This window comes from Ctenocephalides felis, unplaced genomic scaffold (genome assembly GCF_003426905.1).
Source record: "Ctenocephalides felis isolate EL2017-DRISC unplaced genomic scaffold, ASM342690v1 CF-g0.4_SCAFFOLD_02683, whole genome shotgun sequence".
NCBI lineage: Eukaryota > Metazoa > Arthropoda > Insecta > Siphonaptera > Pulicidae > Ctenocephalides > Ctenocephalides felis.
This window is the reverse complement of record NW_020538837.1, coordinates 1-27,599: the sequence shown is the minus strand read 5'-3', so window position 1 is coordinate 27,599 and position 27,599 is coordinate 1. Positions and strand designations below refer to the sequence as shown.

Here is a 27,599-nt window from a genome sequence, read left to right as displayed (position 1 = left end):
AAATTCACAGCCGAGGACATATTTCTTGCTTTAAATCTGTACAAATAGTCTCCAAAGGCCTACTATTTTAGGTGACAAATATTTATTTTGCCATGTACTCAACATTGAAAAAGTTGCATTCAGAGATACAATAGTATAGCGGTGGGAATGAGTGTCTATTTAAAACATTAGGTTGAGCTATTTCTCTTAAAAAGTATTAGTAGCAGATACTGTGTTTGATGTTTGATGAAATACCATTATCTTCGGAATTGTTATATGATTGGATCGAATCTCATATTGTTGATGTTGCCAAACAGTTATTTAGTATTGGTTTAAATGTTCATGAATGTGAGTTCATTGTTATATTTAAGATTATCTATTACATTAGTAAATGTAAACACTTATAAAGCGAGTCTATACCATACATAATATTTTAATGTATTTTGATTGAAGATTAGTATTATAATATTCTTCAATAAAACTTGAGAGCACATCCTAATATAATGTTTAAATCAAGATATATCTGTTACCGACCTGGAGAATCAAAAATATTGCTTTTATCTTTCAATTCATAAACAATTGATGTGCATAAAACATTATTCTATTCATTGTAAACACTTTGTTGATCTTTGATGGCAAATTCAATGATAATGTTTTCATGATGAAACATTAACATTAGTCATTAAGTAATTAATGAGTCGTTATCCTGCTTAGTTAGTTGTTAAATACTTCTGTGGTTTTCTCCACTTAGATCTTTACTTTTTGAGATTAATTTATTTATAATTATGGAATTATAATACTTATAATTATGTATAATAATTATTACATTTTTAAACATTCATAACTGTAATTATAATTGTTAATACAAACATAACTTTTTTAATTGTTCTTTAAACATATGTAATATATTTGAAAATGTATTTTGTATTTCGTATGATTTGTTCTTATTTCCAATATTAAAAATTATTCAGGTATTTTGGGCTGTTATACGATGTACAAATTTAGAAGTGATATCAGGGTTAATTTAAATATTGTACATGTGCTGCCATCTATTTTTAATATTTGTATTTCAATCGAGGTAACGTCAATCGCCAAACATAGCGATCTATTATACTTGTTTTATCCATGGACTGCTGCTTATCGGCGAGCATCATAGTATTTTAACTTCCCGTAGGGCAAGTTATAGTAATCGCAAAAATCGAAAATACTAGCTGTAAGTGGAATTCTGTCTTAAGGCATTAAGGCATCGTGCCTTAAGGCAAATTGCTGGAACTTCCCGTATCAAAAATTATTATTTTTTTAAAAACGATTGACATTTCTAAAAAAAATTACTTCGAAAAAATACGATTTTTAAGAAACTATAAATGGACAATAAATTACTTTTTTTGAAAAAAAATTTTTAAAAAAAAATTTTTTTTAATTTTTTTTTTGTTTTTTTTTTTTTGAAAATTTTTTTTTTTATTTTGACATATTGTGGAAGATCTGAACTTTCTTTTCAAAGCAATCGTACTGCTTTAACTGCATAGGGGCAAAATATAAGCGCGTAAGCGCCGCGTCGCTGTCTAACGCATAAGCATTGGTACGGAACCCATAGGAATGTTAACAAAATGTATACTTATTGTTAAAATCTCTATAAAATATCTGATAATTTGATGAGCATATGTCTAATGATCATTTTTGACCGCCAAATGGCTTATTTTTTACTTTTTCCTCCATATCTCCGAAACCGCTAGAGCTACCTTCATGAAAAATTTTATCGATTCTTAACCTTGTCAATACAAGTGAAATGTTTTTTGAATTATTCAAATCGGAACGCTCCGTTCTCTCAAAAACTGAGTACCGTTTTCGGCACTTTTTGCCCGTATCTTTGGAACGGCTAGACCTGCCTTCGCCAAAAACTAATCAGCACGTCTCCTTATCAATACGAATCGAATGTTTTTTGAATTATTCAAATCGGTTGACCCGTGTCCCGAAATCGTCGACGAAAATTTGTATCCGCACATACATACACACACATACATACATACATACACACACACACACACATACACACACACACACCCACACACACATACATCCATTTTTTCTAAGGTATGCCAAAATGTTCAGAAACCTCTGAAACGTAAAGATATATAAAAATTTTCATTTTCGATTTTTTTGCGATTACTATAACTTACCCTACGGGAAGTTAAAAATTTTTTATATATCTTTACGTTTCAAAGGTTTCTGAACATTTTGGCATACCTTAGAAAAAATGGATGTATTGTGTGTGTGTGTGGTGTATATGTATGTACGTGTGTGTATGTATGTGCGGATACAAATTTTTCGTCGACGATTTCGGGAACACAGAACAACCGATTGCATAATTAAAAAAAATCGATTCGTATTGATAAGGAGACGTGCTGACTTAGTGTTTTGGCGAAGGCAGGGTTTAGCCGTTCCGAAGATACGGGGCAAAAAGTGGCCAAAAACGGTACCTCTGTTTTTAGAACGAGGAGACGTCCGATTTGAAATTAAAACAAAAAACATTTCATTTGCATTGACAAGATAGGAGGAATCGATAAAATTTTCATGAATGTAGGTCCAGCGGTTTTTGGAGATATAGAGGAAAAGTAAAAAAATGAGCCATTTGGTGGTAAATGTAAAAATGATCATTAGACATGCACATCAAATTATCAGATATTTTATAGAGATTTTAACTATAAGTATACATTTTGTTAACATTCCTATGGGTTCCGTACCAATGCTTATGCGTTAGACAGCGACGCGTCGCTTACGCGCTTTATATTTTGTCCCTATGCAGTTAAAGCAGTACGATTGCTTTGAAAAAAAAAGTTCAGATCTTCCACAATACGTCAAAATAAAGAAAAAAAAATTTTTTTTTTTAAAAAAAAAAATAAAAAAAAAAATTTTTTTTTCTTAAAAATTTGTTTTTTTTCAATTTGTTTTTTTCAAAAAAGTAATTTTTTTGTCCAATTTATAGTTTTTCTCAAAATTTATTTTTTCAAAGTAAATTTTTTTGTCAAAATGTTAATCGTTTTTAAAAAAATAATAATTTTTGGTACGGAAGTTCCAGCAATTTGCCTTAAGGCACGAGCCTTAATTGCCTTAAGACAGAATTCCACTTACAGCTAGTTTACGCTTTGAATAGACTAACGTTGAAAGCGTGACAAAATTCTTTTATCGGATCGGTTTGCATACGATACGGAAAGAATTTTTTCGAGATTCAATTGATATTCGTATTAAAAGACTTTAGAATATAGAATAAGGAATTAGAATGTAGAATAAGGATATGGATAAGAAACAATATGTTTTATCTTCAAGTTTCTTTTTATGTTAAATTTATTTTAAAGATAAATATGCAGAACTTACAACAAAAGGGTGTTCAATATATTGAAATGATATAAGGTGTTGGTAGTATGGTTTGGGTATGGGTTGGAGGTCCGTTGGTTGAAAGATCCACAGTCCTGGATATTGGTTACTGTAGTAGCTTTCTTTATACGATATGGTAATAATGTCCAACCTTTCTGATGCCTTGGGTCGAGCAGTAGGAATAATGTTTGATCGACTGGTTTGATGAGAGTTCTCTTCAGATTAATGGGTCCTTTCAATAAGGTATTCGCTGTAAGAGACAAATTTCTGGTTTCCAATATAAAAATCCACTTGTAATGTTTTACACTGTATTTATTTCTTTAATTCACAGACATAATCTCCACTTAGATTATCTAAGACTGCTCTAGACTAAACATTAAGACTCACTGGCTAAACCCTTGCCTAAGGCATCACTCGTCTAGATTCTTGACTAAGACATCACTAGTTTATACAAATAATTTTGACTCATTATATATTGTATGGACGTGAGAAATTCGGGATGGCGCGCTTCCGCATTCATACGAAGATCTTGGACTTTGATCAACATTGAACAATGAATTCATATTTTTATTAAAAGCACGTATGATCATGTTATTACAGAACACGCCACCCCTAAAGAATATTGTTAGTCCTCTAACAATTAAAAAGAAAAAAGAAATTACAATTTATTGGGGTTCCCCCCTCTAAAACAATTTATCGTCCTCGATAAATGAAAAATAATAATCTATGGTACAATTATTATAGCAAAAGAGAGAAAACTATTTGCAAAATATAAAAAAGTAAAAGTATAAAATTTTGTAATATGTCTGAAATATAGTAATTAGATAACAATTCTGATGATAATATAAATAAAAAAAATTAACATCAACCTTTTTTTTTAAAAAAAAAAAATCTAATATTTTTGTAACATTTTGCTGCATATTGTGATTTTTAATAGTTCATTAAAATTATTTTGATTTAGCTTCAGCAGTTTGTTTAATTTCAAAAGTAGGATTTTGATAATACAGCAAAATATTATAAACAATAATTAGTTACATTATAAAGATATTCTTATTTGATACAGTATGCAACCTAATACTATATGAATTCGCTCAAGTTGCATAATTTGTGTGACTGCTTTAAAATGATTAGTAGACAAAAGCGAAGTTGTGACCTATTTGATTTAAATTGTTTACACATCAATAAAACTTCTAAAAATTTATGTGATAAAATTAATTATTTGATCCATTATCACTATCATTAATTGGTTTTGATATATATTGAAGTTTCTACTATGATAGTAAAATAATAAAAACAACTTTTCTATTTGCATAAGAATATTAACAAGGTGCAAGATCTCTCTTTTTTTTTAGAAATTTAATATTATCGTAAATTGTTTAATTTTGTATGATAATTTATTTATTTAATTCGAATTTCAAATAATGATCAAAATACTCTGCATCAGATTCAGTTCAATATTTTTAATAGGGTGTTTAAAATGCGCGCGCGATTATTTCTAACTGAACCTGTATGAGAATCTGTATCAATCTTCGAAAATTTAAAAAAATAGCCTGCACATTGTTGCTATTCTGATGCATTACATCTAGATAGAAATGAAAGATAGTGATAATTCGTCTTGTAACCTAATAATTGTGTGTCACATACTTTTACATTAATACATTCCTGGGCCCTCTTTAATTTTATAACATTTATTTTCAAATTCTATTCTGAACATTCTATTTTTACTATAAAAATATAAAAATATTAATTTGAAATTATTGTATTTAGAATGTCAGTATTAATAAAAAATGAGTGGCCTTTCAATTGCAGAATAATTGATACAAATTATTATTATTTTTTTTTTTTTGTATTTTATTTCCATGTGAATTATTGATACTATGCATCAAAATTACCTTTTTTTTATAAGTGAATAAATAATTAAGGTGATAGAAATTAATTTCAAAGAAATTTATTGGTTTTATTTTATCTACTTTGAACGCTCGAAATTCATAGTTATTCATAATTATTATCAATAAAAATAAAAATACAACTATGAAAATATTAATATGTCAAATGAAACAAAATAAATTACGATAAAATTATTCAAAAAGCAAAATTAAAATATCAATTAATGGAATTTCAATTGAATAAAAATATGACGCCAATTAATACTTCATTTTTTTTTTTTAATAATAATAAAATTAAGTTTTGTAAAATACATCAAGATTCATAAAATTAACAAGGTTAATACATCATAAGCAAATTTGTATTTCGTGCCTTGTTAAAGTTTGAATCCGAATGTTACGTGATATTTCTTTACTCAAATTTCAAAATAGAAATATGATAAAGCTTGTTATATTATTAACGCAAATAATCGAAATTACATTTAGTATAAACAATTATAAAAATTTCAATTAGGAAAAAATATTATTAATATTAATTTACGAAATTACTATAATAGAAAACAAATTTACTCAATTGCTTATTAATTTTCAAAATAAATTTTAATATAATTGTAGAGAAAATTTAGGAAATATTGCACGTTCAATATAACGCCAACAAATTGAATTGAAAAATGAAATCATTTTGTATCAATAATTCAAACATGGACTTTTTCTATTTTCCTGTTTTTTTTCTAATTTATAATTCTTTTCTATGGGGATAGTTACATTGCTATTATTGACATTAATTTAAGATAATCCCCTTCATTTCTGTAACATCTTATATTGTGGTATGGGCAGTTGATTAAATTTAATTATTATTGAAATTTGCATTTTCAAGTTCAATTATTTTCACACCAAACTTCAAAGTTTATGTAATATTCGATCACAATTTAAAATTTCATTCTTACGTAATATTTTTTAAAAATTATTTCTATACTCAACATTACTAGTTGGAATTTATTCTCATGCAATATTTAATATTATTAATATAATCAATGAGCATATTTTGGTCCTAAAAATGAAAATAACGAAATAAAAGTTATTTGAAAGATTTTATTGACTCGTTCCCGCGGATTCATGAGTCTCTTAGAAGTCATCAAAATTACGTCAAATATATTTAAGATCTCGCGGTTTTCACTAACCTTACGAATCTCCATTCGGGTTTTTCCTACCCTGATTAATTATTTATTTGTCAGATACCTATTGTTTCTTTTGAACAATTTAATATTAGGCTATCTGAAATGAAGGATTGGCACTATCGCCTGAAAAGTGGCACAATGGCTACACTAAATCCTTTAGGCATTTCTTCTTTATACTGGCATTTAAAGCCACATTAAAAATCGCGACGTTATAAAAAGATCAACAGATGTAAATTTACTCTTGATAGGATACTCAAAGTCATTAACTAGAGTCACTAACTTTTCAATATTACTTTCTGAGTCTTTTATATTATTACTTGATGACTTTGTTACTAATTTTTACAATTATTTTACTTTGAAATATTTCTGTTATGAAATTCGGACCTGACAATGCTCGTAATTGTTTTTGTTAAAAATGCTTAGTTAACAATATTTACTTGAACTTAACCTTGATGGTTACGTGAAGTCAACAAAATAATAGTGGTGTGAACAATAATCGAACTGCCCATTGTTACAAAAATGTTACCCAAGTACAACCAAAATCCTAATACTTAAAAAAAATGTTCAAATTGACAAAATATTATTATTTCTATTCTAATTGACAATTCAAATCTTAAAAAAAAATTGACGACTATGATGTTCTGGTCTGGATATGTTGAAGGATTGGTTTTCTTACTTGGGGAGTGAGCCTTAGTCAAGAAGTCTGCGTCGATCTGCGTAGTTCTGTCTGCGTAGTTTATCTCGGTAATGCTGCCACCTTTGATGCCTTTAGTTCCTCTTGCTAGTCCTGGTCTTGCTGCTTGCTGGATACTCCGTTTTAGTTTAATTACTCTGCAGCCTCTGGTTGCGAAGAAAACCTGATCCAGAATTCACCAAGCACAATTCACAAAACTAACACTTCACTACAAGGAAATCCACCGCTTGACACCATGAAATGGTATAATGGGGTTGGTAGTATGGTTTGGGTATGGGTTGGAGGTCCGTTTGTTGAAAGATCCACAGTCCTGGATATTGGTTACTGTAGTAGCTTCTTTATACGATGTGGTAATAATGTCCGTCCAACCTTTCCTGATGCCTTGGGTCGAGCAGTAGGAATAATGTTTGATCGACTGGTTTGATGAGAGTTCTCTTCAGATTAATGGGTCCTTTCAATAAGGTATTCGCTGGAAGAGACAAACTTCTGGTTTCCAATATAAAAATCCACTTGTAATGTTTTACACTGTATTTATTTCTTTAATTCACAGACATAATCTCCACTTAGATTATCTAAGACTACTCTAGACTAAACATTAAGACTCACTGGCTAAACCCTTGCCTAAGGCATCACTGCTAAACTCTTGTCTAAGACATCACTCGTCTAGATTCTTGACTAAGACATCACTGCTAAACTCTTGTCTAAGACATCACTCGTCTAGATTCTTGACTAAGACATCACTAGTTTATACAAATAATTTTGACTCATTATATATTGTATTGGACGTGAGAAATTCGGGATGGCGCGCTTCCGCATTCATACGAAGATCTTGGACTTTGATCAACATTGAACAATGAATTCATATTTTTATTAAAAGCACGTATGATCATGTTATTACAGAACAATATGTTTTATAAAATACTTCAGTTATTAGTCAGATTTATATGGTTCAACATCTCTTTTTTTAAATTGTTATTTGCAATAATATAATAATTGCATTGTATAGCGATAGTGAAGTTTACGCCCATAATTTATCTTAAATTGGAAGTGATTTTGATATCACTGATTTTGATAGTGAATGTGAGAGTGATGAAGATTTTTTTCATCCGAGTTTTACCGATTATGTCCAGCGATTCTGAGGATAGTGACAATGAAGAAGTGGAGTGGTCAGAATTTGACAATTATTGAACAATTTTTAGGACAAAGTGGAGTTGTTTTGAAATCAAATAATCCACAAAGTGTAAGTAAAGTGGTTCAGCTAATTTTGGGTAATGATTTGTTTAACTATATGGCTGAAGAAAGTAATCGTTATCATTCACAAAATATTGATCGTTTTAAAGACAGTGCAAAATCTTTGAAATGGAAAGACGTATCTGCAGTAGAATTAAAAAAAAATGTTGGGATTACTTTTGCTTATGGGCAGAGTTCGTAAGGAGAGTAAGGATGAATACTGGTCCACAGACAGAACAATTGAAACCCCAATTTTTGCCCAAGTGATGAGTAGAGACCGTTTTCGCCAAATATGGTATGCTTGACATTTTTCTAATAATGAAAATAACACCAATGAAAGAGATTGCCTTAATAAAATACGTCCAATAGTATCTTATTTCAAAACAAAATTTGAACAAGTATGCAAGCCAGAACGAGGCTTGTCATTAGATGAAAGTATTATGCAGTGGAGAGGTCGCTTATTATTCAAGATGTATAATGCTTTAAAAATCAACAAATATGGAATTCTAATTCGAATGGTTTGTGAAGCAAAAACAGGATATATATGCAATTATGAAATTTATCATGGTGAAGGAAGTCGGCTTCAGGATACAATTATACGCCTTCTACAGCCCTATAAAAATTTGTAGCACCATGTCTATATGGACAACCATTATAATAGTGTCGATACGTGTCCAGTCCTATTACAACATGGAATCCGAAGTTGTGGTACTATACGCAAAAATAGAGGACTTCCTACATGTTTACGAGATATAACCTTGAGACGAGGTGAATCTGTGTTTCGTTGCCGAGGAGATACTCTTGTACAATGTTGGCAATCAAAAAGACTGGTTCGAATAATAACAATTCATTCAGCAAGTATTGTACAATGCAGAAATTGTATGTGCCAGTTATGTAATGTACTCCATAATGGTGAATGTTTCCATAAATTTCACACATGTAAAACGGATTAATGTAAAACTGTTTAGTTTAAACAATAGTTTATATATCTACCTTTGCTAAATTTTTTGTTAGTTTTATGTTTAATTATGCATTATTTAAATAATTTTTTTATGTTTCCAAACAACCATGTAGTTTTATTTTTTTTTTAAATTGAATTATAAAAAATAGTTGTTTTCATGCTACACATATCAGTTTGTGTCTTTACTCGTGCGTGTTTACTGGAATTTTATATTTTGACACCACATTTATGAATATAAGTAAATCCCATAGATCTTATACTGCATGGACTGCTAGTCGTGCGCAAAATAAGTGCTCAAACATATAAGGGGCTGTGACGTCACTTACTGAGCGAACGTTGCCAAAAATCGCAGACTTTCAGTATCAGCCATCACAATTGCTATTATATTATTAAAATAAAACACCTGGCATTTAATCAATCGGGAGAGTCCGCGATTGTCGACAACGTTCGCTAAACAAGTGACGCCGCCACAGTCCCTTTTATATTTGAGCACTATATGCAACGAAAAACATATACGGACTAGCAGTCCATGTAGTACAATGTCTATGGTAAATCCCGATATTATTATTGAGTTACTGTAGTCTTGAACAAATGATGATGAGTTTAGATCCATCCAGAATGTTTTTTTTTCAAATTTAACAAACGACATGAAATCAACAGCGTTATCATGCATGGATAGGCTAACGCTACAGACGAACAAGAAGCAGAGAAGTTCTAAATTAGTTTCCAACGTATTATAAATGCTAATGCACAACACGATTTTAACTTTTTGAATATAATTTTATGGCATATGGTTTAAGAAACGCCGCTCAAACGTTTCAAGTTCTCACAAACAAGGTCACAAACTGAAAACGATATTTCAACGTCTGGATAATAATGACATCGTGATCAAGATTGAAAAATCTATATTTGGTAAATTAACTATTAACTTTTTAGGCCACGCAATAACAACAAGAGATTCTACTTAATTACCGTAAAAAAAAATTCCTAACCTTCTAAACTACCAACGACTTAAAAAAATATGACGCTTTTCAGGTATGTGTAAATTTTATAGAGATTACATACCTTACGCAGCATTGAATCCTCCACATGCTCTTAAGAGAAATAAACCTATAATTTTACCAGACAAATGTATCAAGGCCATTAGTAAAATGAAAGAAGCTTTGGCAAATGCCGCACTTCTTTCTCATCCTGATCCGAATGCAACTTTAGCAATATTTACTAATGCTTTGGACAGGAAAATAGATACAACAAAATTCATCGATATCATGGCAACCATGGCATTTTTTCCATGAAAGTTGACTGAAAATAAATCAATTTGGTGTCCTTATGACCGCAAACTCTATTCATTTTTAGATTGATCAAATTTTAGATTCCATATATTCGATATAGTCAAATTATAGAATTATTGCTGGTAAATCTTTTGATTATATAAATTTTAGAACAAAAATCCAATTTTTAGAACCAATTTCAAAATTTTAGAACTAAAATCTATAGTCATTAGAATAAATCTACAATTTTAGAACCAATTTATAAATTTTAGAACCAAAAATTCAGAATAAAACTGAATCTTATATTAATCCATACAATTTTTTGAATATACGTACCATTGTTTATATAAATTTACTAGCTAACCCGGCAAACGTTGTTTTGCTAAGTAAGGTATATTCTAAAAAAATTCTAGAGAATCAAAAATATAAAACTTTAAGTGTATAAGGATGTGTTGTTTGAATGCTATATACAATAATCGTAATTATTGTAATAATTGTAAATAATATTACTGAGCTTATACAAATTTTTCAAATTTCTGCGAGAGATAGAAAATGATATAAGTATTTCTTCTTTGACCTGCTTTTTGAAAAATGAATTAAAGTGAATTTAATAAAAAGTATATATATATATATTATATATATATATATATATATATATCTTGATAGTTTTTTCGACGTTGAAACATATTTCAAAGTAACTGGCAGCCCATTCGTCGAAATAAAAAAGGTATAAAGTATAAAAACTTTTATTTATACGTTTCGACACAAGATGCGTGTCATCATTCAGCAACTACAACAATTTGAAAATTTTATTAACTAATATAAACAACAATAAAAATTAATTATAGCATAGAGAAACATTATACACACCACAGGACAAAAACACTCAACAAAAATTTATTTTAAAAAATTAAACTTAATAACATATTAGAAAAAACATTTTTTAGAAAAAAATTATGTATAACTAAAAGATTTGAAAACTAATTTTACTAAAAGTTATGAAATACATCATTGTGAAGCTAGAAGCACGCCCATACCGAGCATCTAGACTCGACTGAATTATTTCAATAGGCGTGTTGATAGGAATGGGAGGGGACGCATCAAGGACAAATTCTACGCTGCAAGAGAACGCATCGAATACAGAGGTTGAGCTGGGATTGATCAAAAGGAAAAAGCAAACGAAGTAAAAGTTAAAACAAAAAAACAAAATTGTAAAAAAAATAATCTAAAAGAAATAAGAAAATTAATTTTTTGTTTTTTTAATAAAATCAATAACTATCTGGTAACTATCATGTAAAAGGTGGGATGAATTGCGTTTGTTAACACAAGAGGAGGAATTTAATGAAATAAAAAAGGATTCAGCAAATTTTCTAAGGTCACTATTTTTTTCGATGTAAAGAATAACAGGATGTGAAGTGTTAAAAGTGTGATTGAGATTGAGCATATGATCGGAAAACATCGTTTTGAATTGGTTTGGATTTTTTGAATTATAAATATGTTGATTAACTCTCTTATAAATATATTGGGAACTTTCTCCAATATAACACATATTGCAATCATTGCAATCCAACCTGTAAACAGAATCGGTGACCCTATCAGACGGGGTTCCAGACTTAAGAATCGAAAAAAGGCAATTAAAAGTATTATCAAAACTAAAGACTAATCGGAAACCTTCTGAAGAAAATAACTTTTTAAAAAATACGAAAAATTGCTTAAAAAAGGCAAACAGATAGTTCCTTTGTATTGGGCGGAAGTGGAAGCTATTGAATTTGAACAAGAAGGTGAAAATGAATTATTAGAATTCGTTTGTAAATAAATTAATCTATTATTAATGATGTTGTTGACCAAGTGCGAAGGGTAACTATTGTCTTTGAGAACGGAACGAATAAGGGTCAAATTTTTTTCCCAAAACATACTGTTACTTAGTAAAATAGCCCTGTCTATAAGAGAGATAATGACAGAAATTTCTGTCATTATCTCTCTTATAGACAGGGCTATTTTACTAAGTAACAGTATGTTTTGGGAAAAAAATTTGACCCTTATTCGTTCCGTTCTCAAAGACAATAGTTACCCTTCGCACTTGGTCAACAACATCATTAATAATAGATTAATTTATTTACAAACGAATTCTAATAATTCATTTTCACCTTCTTGTTCAAATTCAATAGCTTCCACTTCCGCCCAATACAAAGGAACTATCTGTTTGCCTTTTTTAAGCAATTTTTCGTATTTTTCAAAAAAGTTATTTTCTTCAGAAGGTTTCCGATTAGTCTTTAGTTTTGATAATACTTTTAATTGCCTTTTTTCGATTCTTAAGTCTGGAACCCCGTCTGATAGGGTCACCGATTCTGTTTACAGGTTGGATTGCAATGATTGCAATATGTGTTATATTGGAGAAAGTTCCCAATATATTTATAAGAGAGTTAATCAACAGATTTATAATTCAAAAAATCCAAACCAATTCAAAACGATGTTTTCCGATCATATGCTCAATCTCAATCACACTTTTAACACTTCACATCCTGTTATTCTTTACATCGAAAAAAATAGTGACCTTAGAAAATTTGCTGAATCCTTTTTTATTTCATTAAATTCCTCCTCTTGTGTTAACAAACGCAATTCATCCCACCTTTTACATGATAGTTACCAGATAGTTATTGATTTTATTAAAAAAACAAAAAATTAATTTTCTTATTTCTTTTAGATTATTTTTTTTACAATTTTGTTTTTTTGTTTTAACTTTTACTTGGTTTGCTTTTTCCTTTTGATCAATCCCAGCTCAACCTCTGTATTCGATGCGTTCTCTTGCAGCGTAGAATTTGTCCTTGATGCGTCCCCTCCCATTCCTATCAACACGCCTATTGAAATAATTCAGTCGAGTCTAGATGCTCGGTATGGGCGTGCTTCTAGCTTCACAATGATGTATTTCATAACTTTTAGTAAAATTAGTTTTCAAATCTTTTAGTTATACATAATTTTTTTCTAAAAAATGTTTTTTCTAATATGTTATTAAGTTTAATTTTTTAAAATAAATTTTTGTTGAGTGTTTTTGTCCTGTGGTGTGTATAATGTTTCTCTATGCTATAATTAATTTTTATTGTTGTTTATATTAGTTAATAAAATTTTCAAATTGTTGTAGTTGCTGAATGATGACACGCATCTTGTGTCGAAACGTATAAATAAAAGTTTTTATACTTTATACCTTTTTTATTTCGACGAATGGGCTGCCAGTTACTTTGAAAATATATATATATATATATATGTAGAGCAGGGCAAGGCACAAAGGTCCAATTTGACTTTGAGCAAATATAAACTATATTGTGAAAATCAAACCAATTATATCACAACAAATATCACATTTCAAACGAACAATTATCTGACTAAGTTCAATACAACTGTCAGCAACATCATCATTGTAGAAATGTGCTTTTTTGCTGTCTTTCAAAAATTTGTTATCTAGACCCTTCTACCCTATAGGCAGAGTAACTTGGAACGGCCAACGGTTTAATGTCTTTTTTTAATTTTAAAGGTATTTTACGAAATAATTAACATTTTGAACTAATGCTAAAAAACTGCCAACGGAAGAAAATACGTTTGTTATGGATTTTCAAAGATTACCGCCTATCTCCCGATAGCAAAGTCGTGAGCATCAAGGTTATAGCTGGTTATACATCTTTTTCCCTCTACTTTCAAATATTGTTATTAAGGGGGGAAGTCCATATAGACGCATGAAAATAGGTCATAATTTAAAAATATTTTTAAACGTGATGGAATAATTTTATTGTTTTCGAACTTTGACATAACTTTATTTAACCCTTTTAGAATACAAAAAAATATTAAAAAAAAATATTTCAAAATGGCGGCTCAGCATAACTTTTTGTGGACTGACTCCGGCGCGAGGTCCAAAACTGCTGCATTTCATACTCATCAACCGTCGATCTGAAAAAAAATTTTTTAATGTTTTCTTTTGAGAACATATCAATGGGAAGGATAAACCTATAAAATTGAAAAAAAAGTATAAAATTCAATGAAAAACAAGCCTTTGAAAAAAAATCTGAATTTTTGGCTATTTTTTTTGACATTTTGGGCTCCAGAAAATACTTTATAAACGCAAAAGATCTAAAGATTTAGGTTTATCCTTCCGATAATAATATAGAGGAAGGCCTCACCAAATTTCAGACACATCGATACATAACTTTTTGAGCTACAACACGAGTAGTTTTTGAAAACACAGTTTTGAGATAATCGCGTATAAAGATTTGGTAAAGAAAAACTACTAGTTTTAGTTACTTACCGATTAATCTGCTATCCCAGGTCCATACAATAGTCCTTCCTATTCTTCAAAAAGCTGATTTTGTTAAAGTTGTTGTTGTTTGCGAGCTTTACGAGCATCTTTTGTTTGTGAAAGGCTCCTGCGATCCTGTCGAGTTATTCGCGCCTCATCAGTATTATCAGCAAATGCTTTAGCATAAGTGCCTACAGTCAAATTAAGAAGGTTCATTATTCTTAATATTGAACTAAAGCCTTCATTAAATATCCCAGCAGCAATGTATGCTAAAATTTCAACTACTTTTAGCCCACAATGAAGGTGTTTTGGTGATAGTCGCCAAACTGTCGCGTTGAAACTTTCATTCGTGTTCTGCGTATGACCACCAAGGCATCGCTCAAGTAAATAATCTTTTGACAAATCTTCGTAAACTGGTAAAAGATGCTTTTTCATTTATTTTCCAAGCAATGGAGCTAAATCTACGTCTAGAGGATCTTGATTTAGGGCAATAGACTTTTGCCATTTGCACCAGCTATCAACGCCTATTGGACAGTTTTTATGTTGTGGGTGTTTTTTAGTAGAAAAAATATGATTATAAGTTGCCATTATGGCTTTTTTGATATCTTTAACACTGTGAAGATTTCTTTGAATACTCAAACCATAGTATTTTGTTAGTTTTTTTCACAACTTTATCAGTTAGTTTTCCTCTTCCAAAAAGTTTCTTTTCTTTCCTTATATTTCTAAGTCTTGAACGCATTCTTTTTTCTACATGACCAATACATTCACTCTTCACAACTGTTAACTCATCACCATAAGGATTCAGATCTAAAATAGCCTTGAATGTTTTAGAATCTCCGTCGCCAATGTAGTTACCATATTTTACTCCAAATTTTTCTTCAGAACGCGAGAACCTTTCTTTCATGGCATCGACTTCCATCTTGCCTGACGTGCCTTCGTGAGTTTTTTGACACTCATCCTCGTGATTCTCAAACCATTCACGGAATTCTTCTGTATGAGTCTTATTTTTCCAGTAAGTACAGCCTTGACAGTAACTACTTTTTGTTATCAAGTCAATCACTTTTCCTGAATAATAACCGATGAGCGTTGTAACACCGTACTTTGATTTGAAGCCGCGCTTTTTCCAGGTGCCATCACCAGATACTTTTAAAATATGTCTTTCTCGTCCTTGCTCGAAATTTTTTTCTATCTCTTCTTAATCGGCCTTTTGCGATAGTAAATCAAATGATAATTTGGTTGAATCATAAATGTGTTCCGCGATGGTATCGTAGCAATGTTTGCTCAAACCAGTGCATAAGACCATCAGATTACAAAAGACATTTATTCCTTCTCTTGCAACGCCTAAAAGTCTCATGACAAACACTAATTTACGATTTATTTCAAATCCATTGTTAATAAAAGGACCTGAATTTATTATTCTATCACCACATCGGCACGTAAGAACAATTTTAAAACCGAGGCCCCTAGAGCCACACTCACTGAAACTTATCTTCTGACTGCACACCGAACAATTCACAAGTTCAGATAAAGCTGTAAACACTGTAAAAAATTCAATTATTATATACCCGTGCAAAGGATTAGTTTTTATGTCTGTAATATCACGCATATTGAGTTTTCTTCCAATGGCACTCTCATCATGACTTGTACTAGCGTCATTTTTTTCACCTGCGCTATCAGTGAGATGATTGCCTTGATAACGTCTTTTTTTAGCATTATGTCGTGCAATATTACCTCGCTTACCTTTTAGATAATTTGGCATTTTTATGTTTTGAAATAGACTGAACACTACGAATTTTCCAGCTAAACTAAATATATTTCTCGACTAGCTTTTGTTCGTATAGCAATATTACGCCTGTAATAAAATTTATAGAAGTACTTCCGTTATAAGACAAAAGAAGTATTTCCTAGTTATTATAATGGAAGATACCCTTTTACTTGAAGCGTCGACTACCTGGCTCGCTTGAGAGCGCGCACTCCGTCCCGCTCCACTATATTAGCTATAACTTTGTTAATATAAGAGATTTTTTTCCCGCTCGTCAATATATGCTCCTTATACTATACTTGCAGATTATCGAAAAAAAATCATTTTTTTGAAAATTTTATATGGACTTCCCCCCTTAAGCAGTGCTTAACTTAACTTAACCTTCATATATTACTATCTATTCTTCGACAAATTTTGGGAAATTATAACTGGGAAAAGGAAAATGACAAAATCCCTTTGATCGATACCAAATTTAGATTCTGAATTTAAATAACATAAATAAAAAATAATATAACCTAGAAAATGTTTTATAAATACCAATAAGTATCTAATTATACAAATGAGATCTTTCAGAGCACCTTGTTTGAAAAAAATATGCCAAAAAGTGCATTTTCATATTAACATTTCAAAAAAGTTGATATTTTGAGTCTCTAGTAACACTTGCGGCCCGTTTACTAACGTTTCTGTATATAAATAAAACTACAAACAAAACTACTTACTACAATTTAATCATAATTAAATATTATTCACGTAAAACATCCTACTAAAGGTAATTGAACATCATCTGTCACAAACGTTTGACATTTCACGTATTATCCACCGTCCACTGTTTTATTCAAATCGGTTTAGCCGTTTTCGAGTTTTACTAAGACATTTGAAAGAGAGCTCCATTTTTATATTTAGGATTTATTAATTTATTCTTAAGCAAGCCGTAATCTATAATAATAGATATTATTTCAGGCTCTTGTCAAGCTTGCACGAATTTCGTTTCTGAAAAAAAAGAGCTGAAAAAAAGCATTCGAACATTAAATACAATGTTCATCATATCAAAGTCTATCTGACCACCAGTTAAGCTCAAAATTCTTGCACAAGGTTGAAAGTTATGCTCATTTAAAACCGGCGATCAAATAAATGGTCAGACTACATAGATAAAGTATAAGGATTATGCAAAAAAAAATTATGCAAATAGTTATTGAAATCAAATTGAGAAAATTCAGTAATATCATAAAAAGCTAATTCTTTAAAAAGTTTAACTAGGGAAGCATGAAATTTTTTGCTGTCTAAGTTTCGGGTATTGAGTGGAAGTTTATTCATAAGCTGAATATCTAGACCGTCGATCGTATTGAAAGAGCTGGCTAATTTATATGTGCGCGCCTTAATAAGTTTGTGTCTAGTGTTGTAGTTTGAGGAGGACGAAGCCATATCGAAAAGTTTCGAATTGTTTTTGATGAAAGATATTGTTACCATCAAAAAAATGCATGGGACAGTTAGAATATTGTGTTTTTTAAATATAGGTCTGAAGGAGGCTTTATTGGACAAGGAAAAAATTATTCAAATAGCTCTATATAAGATTGTTGTTAAAACAAGATTTCAATGTTTCAGAAAAAATAGAGAATTTTTGTTTGTTTGCACATTTTATATGCAAACTAGTTAGTTACTAATTCATTTGTTAAAATTTAGTGATGATAGATTGATAAGGAGAGTAATTGCTACAACCAACTTTGTGCTGCCTTAGCTACGTGTGATTAGCAGAACAACAGGGTCCATATTTGAGAACCGCGTTTTATTTAATTCAGGTGACAGTAGTAATTTAGATTTGGTTAGCGCAATTTTTAATAGTGAAGTTCTATACATGTCCTGAGTTTTTATCTTTACCTTCATTAAAATTTGATCTCAATAATCGAACTTCAGGCATTCAGGCCAATGGATTTTGTCAAAACTTTTGATGGATCGGATCAAAATCGAATTTCTGCATACATGTCTTTGAAAGTATAAATACGACTGGACCATAGGGCATTATTAAAATTTATTTTACATGTCAAATTAGCAGGTAGGGCTATACAAGTCACACAATGCATGCTCTCTTCAAATAGAATTCAACAAATGCAAAAGTACTAAATGAGACAGTAAAAAACTTTGTTTTCAGACTGCAAATAATTTTTAGACTGAGAACAACTTATAGACTCGGCTATAAAAAAGGATAAATGACGTACAGCAAACGTTTAGTTTACAGAATTACTTTAAGAGCTGAGTTTAAAATGATTGTTAAGTGTAAATCTCCTGCGAACTGAAATGTTGCGATTTCAATTGCCACGGAATAAGATTAATTTTAATTCGGGGAAAGAAACTCATTCACCTGTTAAGAAAATTCAATTTGTAAAGTCAGTAAGCTGAAAACCGCTTGTCAAATAAAAAAACTAGCTTATATAAATTTAGAAATTTTAGTCACTCATACTCATATTATTAATTCAACCAACTTTTAATGTAGAGAAATTAGGCATTTTTAATAATCCAATATCGAATACTCCTAAATGTCGCTTTAGCGTTTATTAGTAATCTTATATATAACAATGAATTGCAAAATGTGTTGGTAAGCGCATAATTCAACAACTCATAGACCAATTTGGCCAATTCTTTTTTTAAAATGTTCAACTCGAATAATTGCCGGGAAAACCCTAAAAACAGCCTCATCTTTTTCACATACGAACGTTTTCTAACTAAAACGTGGAATCAATTTGAGCTTTAATTTGTTTATAATGTGTAAATAAATAAGGTAAATTAGATAATTTATAAAGGTAAACTGGTGGACAGGTAAATGGGAGGATATGTAAAATGGTAGAGAGAAGAACTGGTAGATAGACGAATATGTGGATAAATAAACAGGTTGACAGCTTAATTGGTAGATATGTAGAACCCCACCCTGTATTTAAATAATTTTGATGTCATTTTATAAGCATTTTCGAGAAAATTCGAAATACCAAATTTCAAATTCGTAGCTCATCATTTGGCCGAGATATCAGTGAAAACATGTGAAAGTGGCCCCTTTTTTCAAACTCATTTTTTGTCGGAAATATGAGAGATATCGAAAAACTGTTAACGTACTGATCTTGCCTATGTTGTTCATAACAAATAATGTGAAAAAATTATTTGTTAGTGCGTGAAAAAGTGAAAATGATTTTTCATTTTCTATTTTCTACCAGTGCGGCTTGTTTGACTACTTTTATATTAGCATCATTCGAAAGCCTGTACATTTTTTTTTATTATTCAAAAATTCATTTAAATCTAAGTGGAACTTTGGGAGAAAAGTTGGAAAAACTTAAGCTGGTACGCACGCTGCCGATACAAGAACAGGCATATAAAGTTGCTTTGCAAGAGCGACGATCAAGCATAAGGCTAAGTGCTTAAAAATTAAAACTAGAGACATAAAAAAATTGTGACGGATAACAGAATAAACGGCAACGAATGGAAATGCAATCATTGCAAAAGTGAGGTTAGGGCCACGACGTCAGACGACAGAGATGACTCTAGCATTAGTGAAATGGAAAAGTTATTTCGTAAGTACTTTATTCCATTCAAAAGTGAGGTTGAAAGCAATCTTACCGCCATTAGAACGGAGCTTCTGAAAATTTCGGAACAAAATCATTTAGTTAATAACACAGGCCAACAAAAAAAATTTTTTTTTTGTGCCTCAAATGTTAGAGCTGATTCTTATAGTATTTTTTGCGCTGATTTCAAATCTGCAAACCATTTTTTTGTATCAGCTCTAGTTTTTGAGATCCAAAGAAGTTGCCAAAACCAGGTCCATTCGAGGTCGTCATGGCAAAGAACTTTTCACAGTGTCAACTAATGTCCTAACTAAGGACGAATGGGTCTTGTAAGTTTGTATGTACGAGTACTCATATCTCCTTAAAATAACATTCGGAATTGTATTACTCTTTTGTACTTTCGTTCCTTATATTAGGTGCGCAACTAAGTTCTCGCTGTTTGTCAGTATATAGCTCTATCAGTAAGGGTTGGCCGATTTTGACAAATCCAAAACGTCTTGAAGTAAGTTTAGAGTAAGTAAACAAACTGCTGCGACACATAATTGATTTCGTTTTTGCATTATATACTTCTGTTTAAGTGAATATGTCCAATTTTATGCCAAACAATCGTTATTTGCGAGGAGTGTTGATTTTCGTCTTCCATTCAAAAAAAAACGGGAACTTAAGTGCATCGAGACCTACGGAAATATTGCTCTGAGCGAAACAACATGCTGTGAAGGGCTTCAAAAATGGTGATTTTGATGTTGACGACCACCCTCGTGAAGGAAGGCCAAAACCTTCAGATTTTACAATACCATTTCAAAAACGCTAAATTGAAGGCCTTGTTCGAAGAGGATTTGTGCCAAACTCAAGAAGATATTGCTTTAGAATTAGGTGTTACCCATCAAGCCATTTGCAAGCTATTGCATGCGTCGGGGATGATTTAGAAGCAAGAAACTTCGGTTACTTGTGAGTTGAAGCCAAGAGACGTTGAGCGTCGTTTTTTCGCCTGTGAACAACTGCTCCAGCGGCGAGAAAAGAAGAGGTTCTTCATCACATCGTGACAGGTGAAAAAAAATGAATACATTACAGCAATCCAAAGACGAGAAAATCTCGGTTCGGCCAAATATTCACTGCGAAGGTTATGCTCTACATATGGTGGGACCAAGTCGGTGTTATTTGTTCTGAGCTGTTGAAACCGAGTGAAACCATCACTGGAGAACTGTATTGAACTCAATTGATGCAATTTTTTTATAATAAAGTTACATTTTCATCGAAAAAACAGCGAGAACTTAGTTGCGCACCTCATACCGCAAAAAATATCATATACGAGGTCTGTTCAAAAAGTACCCGGAATTTTCGTTTTTTCAAAAAAATATTTATTTATTCGTCTACATTAATGTGGTCCCCTTCAAAGTAGTCCCCCCCAGATATAATACACTTATGCCAGCGTTTTTTCCAATTTTCGAAGCACCCTTGATATTCACTTTTTGATATGTCCTTGAGCACTCTCAGCGATTCGGCCTTTATTTCTTTAATCGAGGAAAACCGCCGTCCTTTCATGGGACTCTTCAACTTTGGGAATAGGAAAAAGTCACACGGAGCCATATCTGGTGAATATGGAGGTTGGGGCATGACTACGGTATTGTTTTTGGCCAAAAAATTACGAACAAGCAACGACGAGTGAGCAGGTGCGTTATCGTGGTGCAACAGCCATGAATTGTTTTTCCATAAATCGGAGCGTTTTTTTCGGATTGCTTCACGCAAACGTCGCATCACTTCAAGGTAATACTCCTTATTAACCGTACGACCTTGTGGTAAGAACTCTTGATGCACTATGCCGTTATAATCAAAGAAAACAGTAAGCAAAACCTTGACATTCGATCGAACTTGACGTGCTTTTTTCGGCCTTGGCTCACCTGGGCTCTTCCATTGGGACGATTGGGCTTTGGTTTCGACATCATAACCGTACACCCATGTTTCATCACCAGTTATGACCCTTTCAAGCAAACTTGGATCGTTGTTGACGTCATTTAACAGCTCTTGAGCGATGTTCATGCGATTGCTTTTTTGGTCAAAATTTAGCAGTTTTGGAATGAATTTTGCTGCCACTCGTTTCATGCCCAAAACATTTGAAAAAATGTTATGACATGAGCCAATTGATATGCCAACTTCATCAGCAACTTCTCTAATTGTGATTCGGCGATCATACATAACCATTTTTTCCACTTCTTTCACATTTTCATCGTTTGTTGACGTGCTGGGTCGACCGGAGCGTTCGTCATCTTCAACGTCTTCGCGGCCATCTTGGAAACGCTTATACCACTCGTAAACACTTGTTTTTTCATAGCAGACTCACCATAGGCTTTTTGTAACATTTCACACACTTTGTTACACTTTATTTCATTTTTTACGCAAAATTTAATACAAATTCTTTGACTTTTCAATTCTTCCATTGTAAAAATCGCCGAGCTCAGAAAAACACGTCGAAGCGACTACCACAGACAAAGTAAACAGTGAATATAGCTGAAAATTTCATCATACTTTAGGGGAATGTATACCAACACAATAAAAAAAAATTTTGACAATCAGACACTCCAGACCCGCGAAATTTAAAAATTCCGGGTACTTTTTGAACACACCTCGTATATCGTATCTTGAAAACTAAAGCTCATAGAAAAAAACAATGTCATTTTTGAAATCAGCGCCCCAAATATACTTAAAAACAGTATTAAAATCGTTTGCACCATTTTCTTTGTTGACCTGTGTAATATATGTAAGCAACTGAAAACACAAGTGACATCTGTTGAGGAGAAAGTTAAAACGATTGAAGAACAGTTCGTAAGTGCAGATGACAAGTACGCCGAATTCAACGATCGTAAGAGACGCGAAAAGAACGTAGTAGTTCAACGTAGTAGAGTCGAATAAAACTAATGGACAAGACAGATTACAAGACGACATGACGAATATTACTAAGCTCTTACCACAAGACACACAAATTACAACAAAAGACCTCAAAGTTCGTGGTGTTGGAAAACCAACTACAGGTAAAATCAGGCCATTATTAATTGAAACCCCATCCGAAACAACCGCTAGAATCTTAATAAAAACTAAACATCTAAATGGGGTTTCTATGAAACAAGACATGACGCCCAGACAATTAAGTCATCTGAAAATGCTGCGAAACTAACTAAACTCAGATATGGAAAATGCAGACAAAACAATCAAATATATAAACGGTGTCCCTAAAATAGTGAAGCTACACTCCTTTCGCGGGTCATCGCAGGAACGAACATCTTGAACGCGGCTTATCAATCTACTTTCAAAACACTAGGGGTCTTAGAACAAAACTGAACACATTTCGAACGTCATCTTCTGTGAGTGATGTAATTTGTGTTACAGAGTCATGGCTAAAGTCTGATATTGCTGATGGCGAGGTAATCGACAACACATAAGCGATTTCTAGGTGCGATAAAGATCAAATCAGTGATAAATATGAAAGAGGTGGTGGTGTATTCGTGGCAGTGAAGCGTAGTTTTTCAACGGAGTTGATTGCACTCCCTAATAATAATATTGAACAAGTCTTTGTAAAAATTAAAACTGCACCACACGACACAATTATCTGCTGTGTTCACCTATCTCCTAAATCAACTGTAGAAATCTATAAAGAGCATATATCTGCAATAACATCAATATCCAAAAAATACTCAAAAGCAAGTATATTAATCGCAGGTGATTATAATTTACCCAGCAGCCTACAGCAAGAGCATTGTTCGTGCTTGTTTTATGAAGAGTTGTCACTACTAAATTATCGGCAATTTAACAACATTCAAAATCATAGTGGAAAAACGCTTGACTTGTGCTTCAGTAATATACACGCAACTGTAGAGCGTTCTCATGCTTCAACTCATCCACTTGTCCACAAACATCAACACCCAAAAACATCTCCCTCCGAAAAAGACTCCAACATACCAATTTAATTTAGCGGATTATGCTGGCCTGAATGACTATTTTAAACAGTGATTGGATCGATTTATACAAGACAACCAGCATTGATGAAAAAGTAGATAAACTATATAAAGTAATAAACAATGGTTTATTACAGTTTTTTCCGCTCCTATTCTGCAAAAACACTAATTATCCCAGATGGTTCTCAAAAAAACTCATATCCACCATTAAATTTAAAAAAAAACTCATACAGAGTACAAGAAAAATATTTCAGATCCACATATAATGAATTTTGCCAACTAAGGTATGATTGCAAGAAATTGAGCAAGCAGTGTTGTGAAAACTACATTACTAAAATGGAAAATAAAATTAAATCTGACAGTACTAAATTTTGGACATTTGTGAAAAAAAGAAGAAAAAAAATTCAAATACACCTGACTTGGAATGGTTTAGTGGCTCATGAAGGAGAAAATATTGCAAACCTATTTGCATCTTTTCTCAGAAGTACTTATTCATCTAGCATTAATAAAACTACATCTAACGAATATGAGGAGGGAGCAAATACCATCGACGCCGACCTCTCAAACGTAGATGTGAGTTTTGATAAAGTATATGATCTACTGTTAAAATTAAATGTGAGAAAAGGAGCCGGTCCAGATGGATTACCTAACACACGTCTCATGAATTGCGCCGCCAGCCTTTGTGAACCACTCACACACATCTTCGCTAAATCCTTACAATACGGTAGTTTCCTGTCAGCTTGAAAATCAGCTTATATAACACCAATCCATAAATCTGAATCTAAAACAACAGCCGATAACTATCGTCCCGTTTGAATCCAATCTGCTACTTCTAAGTTGTTCGAAAAATTAGTGCTACCAAAATTGTCGTGGTCTTTCAAAAATATCATAACCACAAAACAGCACGGCTTTTGTGGTGGCAGATCTACAACAACAAATCTACTATTATATGCAGAACAAATATTAGGCGCAATGAACAACGGCCTGGATGTCCATACAATCTACACAGACTTCAGTAAAGCGTTTGATCTCGTCGATCACAATATTCTGTTAAGGAACCTACAGCGGTATGGAGGTCTTTCAGGGGCAAAATGTTAGTCTGGTTTAGATCCTACTTAACAGGCAGGCATCTACTGGTGAGACTAGATGGCCATTTATCTGAAAAATACGAAGCGATATCTGGTGTACCGCAAGGATCACACTTGGGACCAATATTATTCAATATTTTTATTAATGACATAGGCACTGACTTCAATTCTGATTATCTTTTATACGCAGATGACCTCAAAATCTATAAAACTATAAATTGTGATGATGATAGATTATCGTTACAACAAGACATTGCGTAAATAAACAACTTGTGTATAAGTAATAAACTTAAGTTAAATGCTTAAAAATGCGCAGTAATGATACTATCTCGATCCCACAATTCAATTCAACAAGACTACTATTTATAGAACCAAAAAATAAATCAGTGACTTCTATAAAAGACCTTGGAGTTATTTTTGACACCAAATTAAACTTCTCGCAGCATATTAACAAAATTTCCCTTCAAGCCCTAAGAACACTTAGCTTCATCATCAACAGTGGTCGAGATTTCCACAGCATAGACATACTATACATTCTGTACTCCACACTCGTCAGGCCTACTCTAGAATATAACTCCATAGTTTGGCCACCTCACACTGAATTATCAAGCAACAAACTTAATAGAGTGCAAAAAAAAAATTGAAAAATACCTTAAGGGGGTTGTTCTTTTTTTATTTTTCTTTGTTTCGGTTTTGAGATTTTTTGATATTATGAAAGATAAAAACCTTAGAATCATTTAAAAAAAAATAATCTCAATATCTATTTTTTTGACAAAGTTATAAATATATATATCTCTATATGTATGATCCTCTGAAAGCGTTTTTTTATTGCTCCGCGAGCTATTGTATGCCAGATTCCTCTTTTCATTATAACACCTCATGCACATGACCTTTTTAATGTGTCAGCATCTTTGAACACCATGGTGTATTTAGTACATTAAGTTAAATGGTGTATTCAGTACATTATATTAAGAACTTTAAATACGTTTTTCTCAAATTGACTTTTTTCAATGCGGTGCCACAAATTAAACAAAAACTACAAGTCGGATCGACTTGTATTTTTTTTAATTTGTTCATCACTGCAATACCTAGTCCCCCTACCTCAAACAACTTGATAACATTACGCAAAAAATGTTTGCGAAGCTTCTCGCCCCAAAAAAGGCCTTTTTTGACACTTTTTTTTAAATAGCTGCCATTTTCCCTTTAATTTTTTTCTTTCATTTTGGTAGGGGGACTGGAAACAAACTTCTTCTTCAACGTAATTTCTTTTTTTTTTGTTTCGGGCGATGCGCAACGGATTTATCTGTGGCACCGCAAAAGAGATCGATTTTGCAAGACCGACTTTGGCGCCCCCTGGTTAAAAAATGACGGCGCAAAAAAAGAAGAAAATCACGTAATATTCTATGATTTTGTAATTTTTGTTTAAAAAAAACCGCATGTCTCTATGATAAATACATTTCGAGAAAAAACAAAAACAAATACTTTGCATTTTTTGTAACAAAAAAAGAACAACCCCCTTAAGCACTTTGCGCAGTCGAAAAGAATTAGTGCACATGAAAGCGAAATTTTTTTGCTGAAATGCGAGGACAATAACCTAACCAAACGACAGCAAATTACTGATCTTATTTTTTCATAAGACAGTAAATGGCTCAATTGATTCCCCTGCGATTCTAGAAAAAAATAATTTGATATGCCCGAGACAAGGATTAAGAACAGACGGTACTGTGCAGACTTCAAAAAAGCCGAAAATCTATATATTGAACGGTCCAATGGACAAAGTAGCAATGGTGGTCAACAAACAGTGCTCAAAACTAAACTTTTTTAATTCATCACATAATACATTTACCAACATTGTCAAAAGGAATAATACTTATTAGTATTTGCTAGCATTAATGGTGTGCTTGAGTCTACATGTAAGTGCATGTGCGGACGTATGTATGTACGAGTGTATGTATAGCTGTCCGTATGTGTGTTTGTATGTGTCTGTGAAAATAACAGAGTTTAACATTATTATGTTACATTACCATATAATTAACTGTGTGTAGCCGATTGGCTATAATATAAATTTATTATAATAAATAAATAAATAAACAAAAGTCGATTATAAAAACCTTTGACCAAGTTTCAACTATATTCGAGTTCACTGACAACGTCGAGTAAACATCTTATCTGCATTGCAGTGCATTAAGTAATAGTGACGCATAGTGATTCATTTATATTCAAGTGATAGACAATTATTTTATCATGATTTAATAATTGTTCTAGTAAATTTTTTCAAATTTAGTGTTTGATTTATTTTTTTATAATCATTTCGTGAACAGTTTTTTTTAATAGTTCAAACTTGGATAAACCTAACAGTGCCCCTTAGGGGCTTAATATGGAAAATTTGTCAAACATTCGTGTT

General features: G+C 31.9%; 1 pseudogene; it reads left to right on the top strand.

The window, feature by feature from the left end:
* The first annotated feature begins 7,159 nt into the window (after positions 1–7,159).
* LOC113381196 lies at positions 7,160–10,592 on the top strand (annotated as a pseudogene).
* Positions 10,593–27,599: the final 17,007 nt, after the last annotated feature.